General features: G+C 26.8%; 1 long non-coding RNA gene across 1 annotated transcript; it reads left to right on the top strand.

Moving 5' to 3' along the window:
- Positions 1–203: 203 nt before the first annotated feature.
- On the top strand, positions 204–13,044 carry LOC126835129 (uncharacterized). The gene is made up of 9 exons (XR_007685163.1): positions 204–232; positions 583–609; positions 911–937; positions 1,245–1,271; positions 1,368–1,394; positions 1,858–1,887; positions 2,822–2,845; positions 3,289–3,394; positions 13,021–13,044. It is a non-coding gene; the product is annotated as an uncharacterized LOC126835129 (long non-coding RNA).
- The last annotated feature ends 1,867 nt before the right edge of the window (positions 13,045–14,911 follow it).

Here is a 14,911-nt window from a genome sequence, read left to right as displayed (position 1 = left end):
GATAGCCAAACAAAAATTGTTTGTCATACATATCATATAAACTATTTCATTCTTAAATTTAGTTAATTGGAATTTCATATAATTTTTTTATCTTTATTTACTGAAAATAAAATATTTCCTAACAACAATTTCTAAGTGGATATATTTATATATATAATATTTATTTAAATAACATTAATTTAATTTGTGTAACCTGTTGGTTTAGATAGTGAATCGTCATATGTCCCAACAGGTCAGTATAAACTAAGGAGTTAGTAGTTCATATATTTTAAAATATGTTTGAAAATAAATTTATTATTTAGAAGTGTACATATATTACTCTACATTAGTGAAAACAATATTTTATAACAAAAAATTTAATATTTTTAACATTAATTTAAAGTTAGCAATATATTAATTTGTTGGTTAGGTGATGAACCGGAGAATGTCCAATTAGGTTAATATAAACTAAGGAGTTTGTAGTTACCTAATAGATAATGTTTATATACAATATTTATTAATATAACATTTATTTGCAAGACTTTTTACATCAATTTAAAGTTAGCATAACATTAATATTATTTGTATAACCTGTTGGCTTAGGTGGTGAATCGTCAAATGTCTCTACAGGTCAGTATAAACTAAGGAGTTAGTAGTTCATATATTTTAAAATATGTTTAAAAATAAATTTAATTATTTAGACATATATTACTCTACATTAGTGAAAACAATATTTTATAACAACAAATTTAATATTTTTAACATTAATTTAGAGTTAGCAATATATTAATTTGTTGGTTAGGTGATGAACCGGAGAATGTCCAATTAGGTTAATATAAACTAAGGCGTTTGTAGTTACCTAATAGATAATGTTTATATACAATATTTATTAATATAACATTTATTTGATTTGTGTAACCTGTTGGTTTAGGTAATGAATGGTCAAATGTCTCTACAGGTCAGTATAAACTAAGGAGTTAGTAGTTACCTAATGGATAATGTGGATAAACATACACATATTTAGGGTCTTAGGATAGAAATCATTCTTTATATTACTCTGAGATAGCCAAACGAAAAATTGTTTGTCATACATATCATATAAACTATTTCATTCTTAAATTTAGTTAATTGGAATTTCACATATTTTTTTTTCTTTATTTACTGAAAATAAAATATTTCCTAACAACAAATTCTAAGTGGATAATGTTTGTAAATAATATTTATTTAAATAACATTAATTTAATTTGTGTAACCTGTTGGTTTAGGTAGTCAATCGTCATATGTCCCAACAGGTCAGTATAAACTAAGGAGTTAGTAGTTACCTAATGGATAATATATATATATATATATACATACATATACAAGCAATACATTAATTTGTTGGTTAGATGATGAACAGGAGAATGTCCAATTAGGTTAGTATATACTAAGGAATTTGTAGTTACCTAATGGATAATGTTTATATATAATATACATAAACATATATAGTGTTTAAGGATATAAATCATTCTTTATATTACTCTAAGACAGCCGAACGAAAAATTATTTGTCATACCTACATATTTTATAAATTGTTTCATAATAAATTTAGTTTAATGGAATTTGACATATTTTCCTATGTTTATTAGTAAATAAAAAATTTCCTAACAAACAATTTTAAATGTGGATATTTCAATAAATATTTAAAAAATATGGTAAGAAATTTTAGAGATGAAAATGATACTAAACCAGATAAGTCTACAACATTTCAATAAAGATTTTTTTTTTATGTAAAAGCTGCACCAAAGTACTAAACAATCGTATAAAACATGATTCCTATTAAAACTCATTGGTTATTTTTTAATATTAATTTAATATGTATTATTTGACGGATTATAGTTAGCGTCAACCAGTCAAAAAAACCTCAAGGTATTGTATAGACAATAGAGTTAGTGGTTACTTGATGTATACTTTCTTTTTTATATTACATGCTCTTCTTTAACTCGCTACCACGTTTGTACCTTTGTAAAAACGTGTATTTTTTAAATTTTGCAAAGTTAATTGAACTCATTTCCCGATGTCGTAGAGGGCTGAAACATGCCACAGACACTTATCTTGGATGACAATACAATATCCTGTAATATTATTGAGACCTTGACATCCAATTAGCAAATGCCAGGGGGTCAAATTAAGGGGGTCATTTCACTAAAGTTTCATGTTTTTTCAAATCTTCCAAAATTAACTTAGGAACTTATTCGCAATTATTAAGTACCTTTAATAAGACTAAACAGTAAAAAATAAAATTAATAAGTACAAAATTAACAATTTCAAATAATGTTAAAGATCGTTAATTGTTTACTAAAAAGAAACGCGGGGGCTCTATTTGTTGAATATAGCCCACGCTTTTATTTTAAGTCAAAAATTAAAGTTGTTTAACATTATTTAAAATTGTAGTTAATTTTCGGTTGTTTTCAAAGTAATTGACATTTTGAAAAAATGTGTTACAATTGATTTGTAAATTGTTCTCGTAGTAAAATTATTTTTTACTTTTTAGTATTTTTTTGGTTAAATTATTATTTTTGTATACCATCAAGTCAGTTCTTTTTCTTACCATTATCTTTTTTCCCCCTGTTTATCGTCGAACCCTTACTCTAACACTGTTTAAGTTCAAACCACCAGCAATACATGAAATCTGGTTAATTTTCTTCTACTGGAATTAGAATAGTAACCCTTTTTAGCAGTTTTAAAAATCGTGTAAAAAATGTTATATTTAAAGCTATTTTTTTCTTACATGTTAACTATAAAAAATGTTTTATTGTTAAAAGTTCTCAAATAAATAAAACAAATTTTTTGTTTTTTTTAGTTTGCGGGGGTTCATTAAAACGACGTATGTTTTCTTAACATCTATTACCTACTTTGTTTCATTAAATTTTGTTTGCACAATTGAACTATGCGGTACCAAAAATATTCACGATTGAAGATAACTTATCTTGGACGTCTTAAATCTCTTGTTCGTTTATTTTGAAATGTTGGATTTATAATAGTTCTATAATCGAATATCTTTAAAACAATTTTAAACATGTTGTATAATAGTATACACTGTAATATAAAGTATATTATTATAAAACGCATATTTTATGTTCGTGTACATTGTGCAATGATTTGAACTTATATATATATATATATATACCCAGGCATAAAGCTTAGTGCAGTTGTGCAACTTCAAAAAGATTTCATCATTGTGTGCTATTTTTATATTTTATACCAATAGATTTTAATCATAATCTTCGTTATATTTTAAAAATAACTAATACTTTTTTTGCTTAAAAGTTTGTTCAACTGTCAAATGCTGCCAGTTGTGTAATAAGGCTCCTCCGACAAATGACTAATGAGACACCTTGTATAAAATGTTGCTGCAATCCGTGCTGGTGCAAAAGTAGGTAGTCATTACTTATTTTTAAAAGATGATTTGTTTTAATTTAAAAAGTGAACATTATTAATTTGGTGATTCACTTCCCCTTTTTCATACTACGGAAATTATTATTTTCTTCCGAGGGAATTCCTCGACAGCGTCTTAATAACGAAAGTACAGTACATAATTAATTTACATTGTTTTTTTTTTTAACATAGGTAACATTATAAAAATTAATTCTATTTAAGCTATGTATTAATAAAGTTTTTTTTGACAGAAAATATCCAGAAATGACAACAATCCGAATTGCAGACATATACAGTTATAAATACAGCTTCTAAATAAATAAAAAAAAATTTAATTGTGTACTTTAACTATAACTAAACCAAAACCATATATTTCACGAATGCATAATAAACCTCTACTATCTGGAAAATTAAATATATCTTGTTTTGCATTAGTACAAGTTTTCAAACTTGTTTACTATATTTTCACCAATCTCATCATTTGACTTTTACTTTAAAACAGGGAACAGTCCCATCTGTTACATTAAACAATAAAAATATACCGAAATCCTCTAACGCTCGCTATTTAGGTCTAATCCTTGACCAACGGCTAACCTGGGCTCACCACATAAAAAACAAAAGAATCCTTTTAAACTCGAGGAGGAAATCAGTCTATTACCTACTTGGTAAACACTCAAACCTCAGCTTAAAAACAAAAATCCTACTTTATAAAACTCTCTTGATGCCAATTTGGACTTACGGCATCCAACTCTGGGGAGCGGCAAAAAAATCATATACGAACTAAATACAAGCTTTCCAATCTATAACCTATCCGTATTATCACGAACGCCCCTGCCTACGTCTCTAACCATACTTTACACACTGACTTAAAAATAAACACAGTTGACGAGACGGCCAAAATCCTCTATAAACGATTCCGTTCACGTCTGACAAATCATAAAAATCCTTTAATATCCGCCCTCAATTCCGATACCATCCCAGGCAACCCACCTCGTAGGCTAAAGAGGAAATGATGTAGAGATTTAAATGTAAATTAAAATCCCAAGTCAATCCAATAAAATGCCTAAACCACTCAAGTTAAAGAGTGCCGCTATTGGGCGGCTGCAGAGGATTCATGTGTATCCATGTCATTGTATTATTTCCGCTTACGGACTTAATGTAATATAATAATTACAGATTGTTTGTTTTACCGATAAAATGTTTAAAAAAAAAATTAAAAAAATATTTTCACCAGATTTTATTACTGTAGCTTTGTTCAAATACAATGTGTATATGATTCCTCTGTTGTTATAGGCCATGTCGACGTTTTGCATAATCTCAAAGGGGTTTGTCTAGATAAATCTTCGGATAAAATAAAAATATAATAACCGCAATCTTTTCACAATTGATTTGGTGTGAATGTAAAATTCTAGAAAACTCAAGTGGTGACAAGGTGGTGCCTTCGGTTTGAGGATTAATTAAATGATTTAAGTTCGAAGGTTCAGCTAAAATATAAAGGCTTATGAATCGATACACGCAATTTCAAAATAATATTATAACTCACATGTACAGTTTATAATACGCGGATAGATCAAACGTTCCACCCGTCAAAAATTTAAACCTTTAAAAACTTTAAAAGTAAATACTCAAAACTTGTTGTACTATTTAATGGTTTTTAATAATATTGTAATATTTTCACATTGTATAAATCGAACAAATTTTGAAGTGCGGTTGGAAAATGCACGCATATAAAAATAACTATTTTACTATTGATTTGTATACCACCCTCCAACACAGAAAAAAATACATAGTTGGTCCAACTTAATCTATCGGATAATATAGGGAGACAATAAATGTCTAGGAGGAATAAATAAATAAATAGTTGGCCTAACTAAATATTTAGTTGGAACAACCATTTATTTTGTTATTTAAACTAGATATTTATTGTGCCCTTATAATAACCATACTATTATTTAAATTAATAGGTAACACAAGGTACATCTTGTACATCTTATTTAAACGGGTTATATTTAACAAGAAACCTATTCAATATTCATCGATAATTTTCTGAATTACGGCTCGGTATAATAATATATTAAACATTTTAACTTACAGTTTTCGAAAAATATTAAGAATATTTTAAATAATAGACCATTATTTTATACAATGCTATTCAAAATTGTTTATAGCTAACGAAATATTTTTTTTCGGCTGAAGTGCTTTTTCGAAACATGAACGTTCGGTTTTTTTTACAACAACATTGCCATTTGCGTCATACTTTAATAAATCTGTATCAATATAGTTTAAATAACTATAATTAAATAATGTATTCGTTTAAATTGTTTACGACCCGAAAATGCTTAAAAATGTATTAATTGTATATGTTTTTAAAAAGAGAAACAAAATACTACAATTATTTTAAGCAAATTAGTATCATATCCCTAATGAATTTTCCGTATATAACAGAAAACATAAGAATTGATACATTTTTTCTATTGATTTGTATACCAACCCCCTACACAGAAAAAACTAGATATTTATTGTGCCCCTATAATAACCATACTATAACTTAAAGTAATAGGTAACACAAGGTACATCTTGTACATCTTATTTAAACGGGTTACTTTTAACAAGAAACCTATTCAATATTCATCGATAATTTTCTGAATTACGGCTCGGTATAATAATATATTAAACATTTTAACATACTTTGTTCGAAAAATATGTGGAATATATGAAATATTAGACAATTGTTTATTGCTAACGAAAATATGTTTTATCCGGCTCAAATGTTTTTTCAGTAACATGAACGTTCTGTTGTTTTTCAAATAACATGCCTTATGCGACGTCATACTTTACTAAATCTGTTTCAATATAGTTTAAATAACTATTGTTAAATAATGTACACTTTATTCGTTAAAATTTTTTCGACCCGAAAATGCTTTAAAATTTAGTAATTGTACATGTTTTTAAAAAGAGAAACTAAATACTACTATTATATTAAGCAAATTAGCGTGTTATAATCAATAAATCTCCTGTATATAACAGGAAAACATAAAATTGATATATTTTTACTGTTGATTTGTATACCACCCTCCTACACGAAAAAAACAGTTGCTCCAACTTAAACTATGGACTATTATATGGAGACATTAAACTTTTAGGCGGAATAACCACCTAAAAGCACCTTGTGCCCCTATAAAAATCATACTATTAGCTGCACCAACTTTTTAAATAATCAGTCCAAATAAAAATGTTTTGTGCTCGTATTTTAACCATAGATTTAGTTGAACCAATTTGTACTTTTAGGAGAGTTACTTAATTATTAAATTAATAGGTAAGACAAGGTACATCTGGTGCCCAATATAATTATTTATTTGAATGGGTTACTTTTAACAAGAAACTTATTCATCGATGATTTTCTTCCTTGAGGTTCGGTATAATAATATATTTAACATTATGACCTAATATGTTCGAATAATATCTGAAATATTTGAAATATTGGATAGTCGCTTTATACAACGCTATATAATAAAATTGTTAATTGGTCCAACTAAATGTTTAGTTGGAACAACTGTTTAATTAATCAGTTCAAATAGATATGTATTGTGCTCGTATATTGACCATAGATTTGGTTGGGCCAATATAAAATAAACTACATATGATATACAGGGTTGTCAACTTATCGTGAATCACTCAATATCCAATGGGTTTAATTAATAATTGAATTTTTTTCCCCAAAATGTTTTTATATAATGTTATTTTTTTAGTTTTTTTGATAGCAACGTTTAAAACTTGAATGGAAACGCTGGTAATGATACTAAAAATGTTAACTGGGCGATAACCATTTTAAAATGACTATTTTTTAAATTATAAGAGTTTCAAAGTTAGGATAGAAGGGAAAGTTTGGTTGGGAAATGTACGCACATAAAAAGAATACTACACTCCATCTTATATCTTCCTGCCAAGAACTTGAAACTTAATGACAGTCTTTTTTATGCATCCCCCAGAAATCATTCTGTATAAAAAGGGGGATAGATGAGTCATAGCAACGGGATATTTAGCTTGCTCAGTGCATATGCGTTTAGTATTTAATAAAAATGTGATGTTACAATAGTAAATGTCAGGAAAATGTATTATACTTTATATGCAGTTTTAAAAAAAAATTATGATAACGTATAAAATTGGATAATTTTTTATGTTGTATTGGAATATTTAAAATATTGTACAATTATTATTTTTTAACTTCAACCGAAGATGTTTATTGCTAATGTTAGGTTTGCTCCACCTCACAGGTTTTTTGAAAACATGTACCATTTTGTTTTTTACAAATAACATTGCCTTTTGCGTCATACTTTAATACATCTGTTACCATACCTATAGCCTGAATACAACTTGCTAAATAATATACATTATGTCCATTTACATTTTTCTCTGTACATTTAAAGGTTGTGTATTGTAGAAATATTTTTCAGAATTACAAAAGTTCATTGATACAAAATATGCAAAAATCTACAATTTTTTTTATGTTTTTCATTATGATGGAAATAGCATTGGGTAATTATTATTTGTATTTTTTTAATACATTCTCAGGTTTAACACTATAATTATCATAATTTTATGGTTTCTAATGAAATAACAAATTATGTTCAAAATTATGTACGCGAGTATGAATTTATATTAAAACCTAATTTTGTTGTTTATATATTTTAGTCACACAAGGTCGACCATATCCAAGTACGTTTATAAATTATATACAGCTATACATTTTATATACAATTTTATACACGTTTTCTATTTATCTTGTATATATTTACTAGTTTATTGTATAATACGACCGTGTAGTAATATAGACCTAAAAGTAGACAACAGTACGCTTAATGATTACTCTTATTATACATTTGTTTTTGGAATATTTACACGATACTAAAAGTAAATAAAATATTTGATAAAATTAATGATTTTAATAATGAGCTTTATTAAAGCTACACCCACTAATATGTGTAAATAATGATATTCAATCAACAGTTATTTTATTTGTGTTATCCGTTGGTTAGGTGGGAAAAATGAGGTGGAAAAAAGTTGATTGGTAATTTAACTTTGTTTTTTAATAATACATGTGTCAAAACGCCAAATACGAACGACCTTTTGAACCACTCCCATGCAGAACTATTTGAAACTCATTCTGCATGTCTGTTCCGACATAAAGAATCTTTTTCGTCAGTAAATCAATTTTTTTCGTTTATTTTGGTCCTTATCTTACAAATTGATGATTATATTTTTAGTTTTATCCTTCACTCTTTTTGTTTTAATCGTTTTTTTAAAGTCTCTTCGGTCATAAAAACATTTGTTAAAAATAATTCTTATCTTATATTCTTATGTAAAATAATTGTTTTTATTCGAGTAACAGAAAGTTTTTAATGTTAGTTTGTAATATAAAAAGTTTACTTTTTCGTGTTTCCCTCTTGAGAATTTTTCTGATATTTTTTTAAAAATCTGAGAAAACTGTAAAACTAGATACTTCATAAAAACGCCTAAAAAGCAAAAAAGAGTTATAAGATGTACTAATCATTATAATAGTTGAATTACTTACATATTAATTTAATATTAATTATTTACATATTTTTCTTTTTTATATATATTATAAGCTAAATAAATGATACTCTGTCTCTCGAAAAAATAAATCAATATTATTTTTAGAAAGCTGAGATTATTTTACATAAGAAACAGTTTTTTAGTAGATTTTTTATGGCAGTAGATACTATAGAAAAATGATAAAAAATTAGAGTAAATAAAAAAAACTAAAAATACTTTATACGACTACTATGGCTAAAATAATTGAAAAAAAAATTTGATAATATTCTTTTCATCGAAACAGACATGCCCGAATGGTCGTTCATAGTTTTGGGCCATATATAATTGCTTTTATTACTCACCGTGCTTACTTATTTATATGTATACCATTTGTAAATGGTAGTATTTCTAAACAAGCGTCCATTATTAGACCTGACTACAGAAATTGAAGCAATAATGGATAATTTGACTATCTTAGAGTATATAAGAGAAAAACGAATTATTATCAAACTGCTTGTCACATATATTTTGAGAAATATTTGAATATAATTTAATTCTTTAGAAGTATACATATTACTCAAAATTAGCAAGCACAATATTATATAACAGAAAATCAATTATTTTTACATTCATTTTATTTGTATGACCTGTTGACTTAGGTGGTCAATCGTCAAATGCCCCAAAAGGTCAGTATAAACTAAGAATAATTTGACTACCTTAAAATTTATATGAGATTAACTAATTATTATCAAATAGCTAGTATCATATATTTAAATTTAATTCTCGAGAAGTTACATATTACTTCACGTTAGTGAAAAAAACAGAAAATAAAAGACTTTATACATCAATTTAAAGTTAGCATAACATTAATATTATTTGTATAACCTGTTGGCTTAGGTGGTGAATCGTCAAATGCCCCAATAGGTCAGTATTAACTAAGGATTTAGTAGTTCATATATTTTAGGATATATTTGAAAATAAATTTAATTATTTAGAAGTATACATATTACTCTACATTAGTGAAAACAATATTTTATAACAAAAAATTATATATTTTTAACATTAATTTAAAGTTAGCAATACATTAATTTGTTGGTTAGGTGATGAACCGGAGAATGTCCAACTAAGTTAGTATAAACTAAGGAGTTTGTAGTTACCTAATGGATAATGTTTATATATAATATTTATTAAAATAACATTTATTTGATTTGTATATCCTGTTGGTTTAGGTGGTCAATCGTCAAATATCCCAAAAGGTTAGTAGTTACCTAATGGATAATATATATATGTATACAAGCAATACATTAATTTGTTGGTTAGGTGATGAACCGGAAAGTGTCCAATTAGGTTAGTATAAACTAAGGAGTTTGTAGTTACCTAATAGATAATGTTTATATATAATATTTATTAAAATAACATTTATTTGATTTGTATATCCTGTTGGTTTAGGTGGTCAATCGTCAAGTATGCCAAAAGGTTAGTAGTTACCTAATGGATAATATATATATGTATACAAGCAATACATTAATTTGTTGGTTAGGTGATGAACCGGAGAGTGTCCAATTAGGTTAGTATAAACTAAGGAGTTTGTGTTACCTAATAGATAATGTTTATATATAATATTTATTAAAATAACATTTATTTGATTTGTATATCCTGTTGGTTTAGGTGGTCAATCGTCAAATATGCCAAAAGGTTAGTAGTTACCTAATGGATAATATATGTATGTATACAAGCAATACATTAATTTGTTGGTTAGGTGATGAACCGGAGAATGTCCAATTAGGTTAGTATAAACTAAGGAGTTTGTGTTACCTAATAGATAATGTTTATATATAATATTTATTAAAATAACATTTATTTGATTTGTATATCCTGTTGGTTTAGGTGGTGAATCGTCAAATATGCCAAAAGGTTAGTAGTTACCTAATGGATAATATATATATGTATACAAGCAATACATTAATTTGTTGGTTAGGTGATGAACCGGAGAATGTCCAATTAGGTTAGTATAAACTAAGGAGATTGTAGTTACCTAATGGACAATGTTTATATATAATATTTATTAAAATAACGTTAATTTAATTTGTGTAACCTGTTGGTTTAGGTGGTCAATCGTCAAATATGCCAAAAGGTTAGTAGTTACCTAATGGATAATATATATATATACAAGCAATACATTAATTTGTTGGTTAGGTGATGAACAGGAGAATGTCCAATTAGGTTAGTATATACTAAGGAATTTGTAGTTACCTAATGGATAATGTTTATATATAATATACATAAACATATATAGTGTTTAAGGATATAAATCATTCTTTATATTACTCCAAGTCAGCCGAACGAAAAATTATTTGTCATACCTACATATTTTATAAATTGTTTCATAATAAATTTAGTTTAATGGAATTTGACATATTTTCCTATGTTTATTAGTAAATAAAATATTTCCTAACAAACAATTTTAAATGTGGAAATTTCAATAAATATTTTATAAAAATGGTAAGAAATTTTAGAGATGAAAATGATAGTAAGCCAGATAAATCTACAACATTTCAATAAAGATTTTTTTTTATGTAAAAGCTGCACCAAAGTACTAAACAATCGTATAAAACATGATTCCTATTTAAACTCATTGGTTTTTTTTTTAATATTAATTTTATATGTATTATTTGACGGATTATAGTTGGTGGCAAGCAGTCAAATAAACCTAAAGGTATTGTATAGACAATAGAGTTAGTGGTTACTTGATGTATACTTTCTTTTTTATATTACATGCTCTTCTTTAACTCGCTACCACGTTTGTACCTTTGTAAAAACGTGTATTTTTAAAATTTTGCAAAGTTAATTTAACTCATTTCCCGATGTCGCAGAGGTCTAAAATATGGCACAGACACATATCTTGGATGAATAGAGCCCACGATTTTATTTTAAGTCAAAACTTAAAGATATTTAACATGATTAAAAATTGTAGTTGATTTTCGGTTGTTTTCAAAGTAATTGACATTTAGAAAAAAAATGTGATACAATTGATTGGAAAATTGTTCTTGTAGTAAAATTATATTTTACTTTTTAGTATTTTTTTTTTTAGTTAAATTATTATTAAGGCAGTTCTTTTTCTTATTATTATCCTTTTTTTCCCCGTGTTTATCGTCGAACCCTTTCTCTAACACTGTATAAGTTCAAACCACCAGCATTACATGAAATCTGGTTAATTTTCTTCTACTGGAATTAGAATAGTAACCCTCTTAGCAGTTTTAAAAATCGTGTAAAAAATGTAATTTTTAAAGCTATTATTTTCTTACATGTTAACAATAAAAAATGTTTTATTGTTAAAAGTTCTCAATAAATAAAAATGATTTTTTGTTTTTTTTAGGTTGCGGGGGTTCATTAAAACGACGTATGTTTTCTTAACACCTATTACCTACTTTGTTTCATTAAATTTTGTTTGCACAATTGAACTATGCGGTACCAAAAATATTCACGATTGAAGATAACTTATCTTCCAAGATATTTAAGATATTTACTTTAAACTGGTTTAATGTGATGTTATCGTTAATAACTTATATACCCAGGCATAAAGCTTAGTGCAGTTGTGCAACTTTAAAAAGATTACATAATTTTGTGCTATTATTATATTTTACACCACTTAATTTTGATTCATAATCTTCGTTATAATTTAAAAAATACCTAATACTTTTTTTGCTCAAAAGTTTGTTCAACTGTCCCATGCCAGTTGTGTAGAAAGGCTCCTCCGACAAATGACTAATGAGACACCTTGTATAAAATGTTGCTGCAATCCGTGCTGGTGCAAAAGAAGGTAGTCATTACTTATTTTTAAAGATGATTTGTTTTAATTTAAAAAGAGAATATTATTGATTTGGTGATTCACTTCCCCTTTTTCATACTACGGAAATTATTATTTTCTTCCGAGGGAATTCCTCGACAGCGTCTTAATAACGAAAATACAATACATAATTAATTTACATTGTTTTTTTTTTTTTTAACATAGGTAACATTATAAAAATTAATTCTATTTAAGCTATGTATTAATAAAGTTTTTTTTGACAGAAAATATCCAGAAATGACAACAATCCATGAATTGCAGACATATACAGTTATAAATAAATATAAATATAAAAAAATTAAATTGTGTACCTAAAATATTACTAAACCAAAACCATATATTTCACGAATCCATAATAAACTTCTACTATCTGGAAAATAAAATATATCTTGTTTTGCATTAGTACAAGTTTTCAAACTTGTTTACTATATTTTCACCAGATTTTATTACTGTAGCTTTGTTCAAGTACAATGTGTATATGATTCATCTATTTTTATAGGCCATGTCGACATTTTGCATAATCTCAAAGGGATTTGTCTAGATAGATCTTCGGATTAAATTAAAATATAATAACCGTAAATGGTTGAAGCGCTTTGAATGTGACATGTTATCTTTTGATTTGGTGTGAATGTAAAATTCTAGAAAGTGGTGACAAGGTCGTGCCGTCGGTACAACCCTCGGTTTGAGGATTAATTAAATGATTTAAGTTTGAAGGTTCAGCCTAGGTTTATAAATCGATACACGCAATTTCAAAATAATATTATAACTAACAATTACAGTTTATAATACGCGGATAGATCAAACGTTCCACCCGTCAACCACTTTAAACCTTTAAAAACTTTAAAAGTAAATACCTACTCAAAACTTGTTGTACTATTTACTGGTTTTAAATAATATTGTAATATATTCACATTGTATAAATTAATCAAAATTTTGAAACAATAGTGAAACTCGAGCTAAGGAATTTTATTTTAAATGTCACTTTTAGCGAAAACATTGAAATTAGATCGGCCGTAGTATTCCAAAAAGGTGCAGTTTGATCTACAAAAATGCTCAATAACTTTTTTAAAAATTATCGAAAAAGTTCCGAATTTATATGAATTGTTCTTAAAACATAGTACTATCGATAAACGTTAACAATCCTAAAAAAAATATCATAAACTCTTTCCCCTAGAAGGGATAGATTTTTTTCTTTATTTCACTTTTTCAAGCAAAGTTTTAAAGATTTAGATCTTAAAATTAGACCGAAGTTAGATTTAAAATGGAACTATAACATATACAATTTTCTCAAAAATCTGTAGTCAAATTTTGTTTTTATTATGGAAAAATACTAAAAATAGGGTAAATTTACACTTTGGCCGTAGTCAGTTTCTAGGTTGCTATGTGTGAGTGAATCAACAGTCAACAGGTAATGAAAATATTTTCATTATATTGTTAATTAAGATATATGGGTAACTTCGACAGTACATTTTCATAGACAGACGATCAACCCTTATCGTATCCATCCTGCACAAGACTAAATATGACATTTTAAGTAGATATTATGGATGGTACCACGATATCTTCTAAACCGCTACAACTGGTTTGAACATATTACTGTCCACAGATTTTTTACAACGATTTTGTTTTTTTCATCGATGCGCAAAAAGTAGTCGTAGAAACTTGAAAAAAAAACAATTTGCATAAGTTACAACAACTATTGGTATTGGTAACTATTGGTGTATAAAACAAACAGTAAACAGTATTTTTTTAGTGAAATATTTTCGTACTCGAATCATTTGTACAAATGAAAACAACTACAACGACAAAAACAGCAGAAAACACATAAACCATTTCAGTTTTTAAACGAAATACATATATTTTCAATTCAAACCTACGTGTCAGTCAAATATCTGTTTATACTTCATACTGAGAACGAAAAGACTGTTTGTGGATAGCAGTGAGAACATTTTCATTTCCCGGCAGGTCTCACGTACATATTTTGAATTATAATGTTTTCAAAAAATATTATACTACTTTTGTGTGTGTTGGGTCTTGTAGAGAAAAGTATTACCGCAGATGAAGAAAATAATAATATGTCCAATACAGTGTATGTAGCTTCTATGGAGGTATGCA

This window comes from Adelges cooleyi, unplaced genomic scaffold (assembly GCF_023614345.1).
Source record: "Adelges cooleyi isolate 19-005CV unplaced genomic scaffold, UGA_ACOO_1.1 ACOO_flye_CR_arks_rails_tigmint_CR_PRNA_226, whole genome shotgun sequence".
Taxonomy (NCBI): Eukaryota; Metazoa; Arthropoda; class Insecta; order Hemiptera; family Adelgidae; genus Adelges; species Adelges cooleyi.
This window is presented reverse-complemented; position numbering and strand designations above follow the sequence as displayed.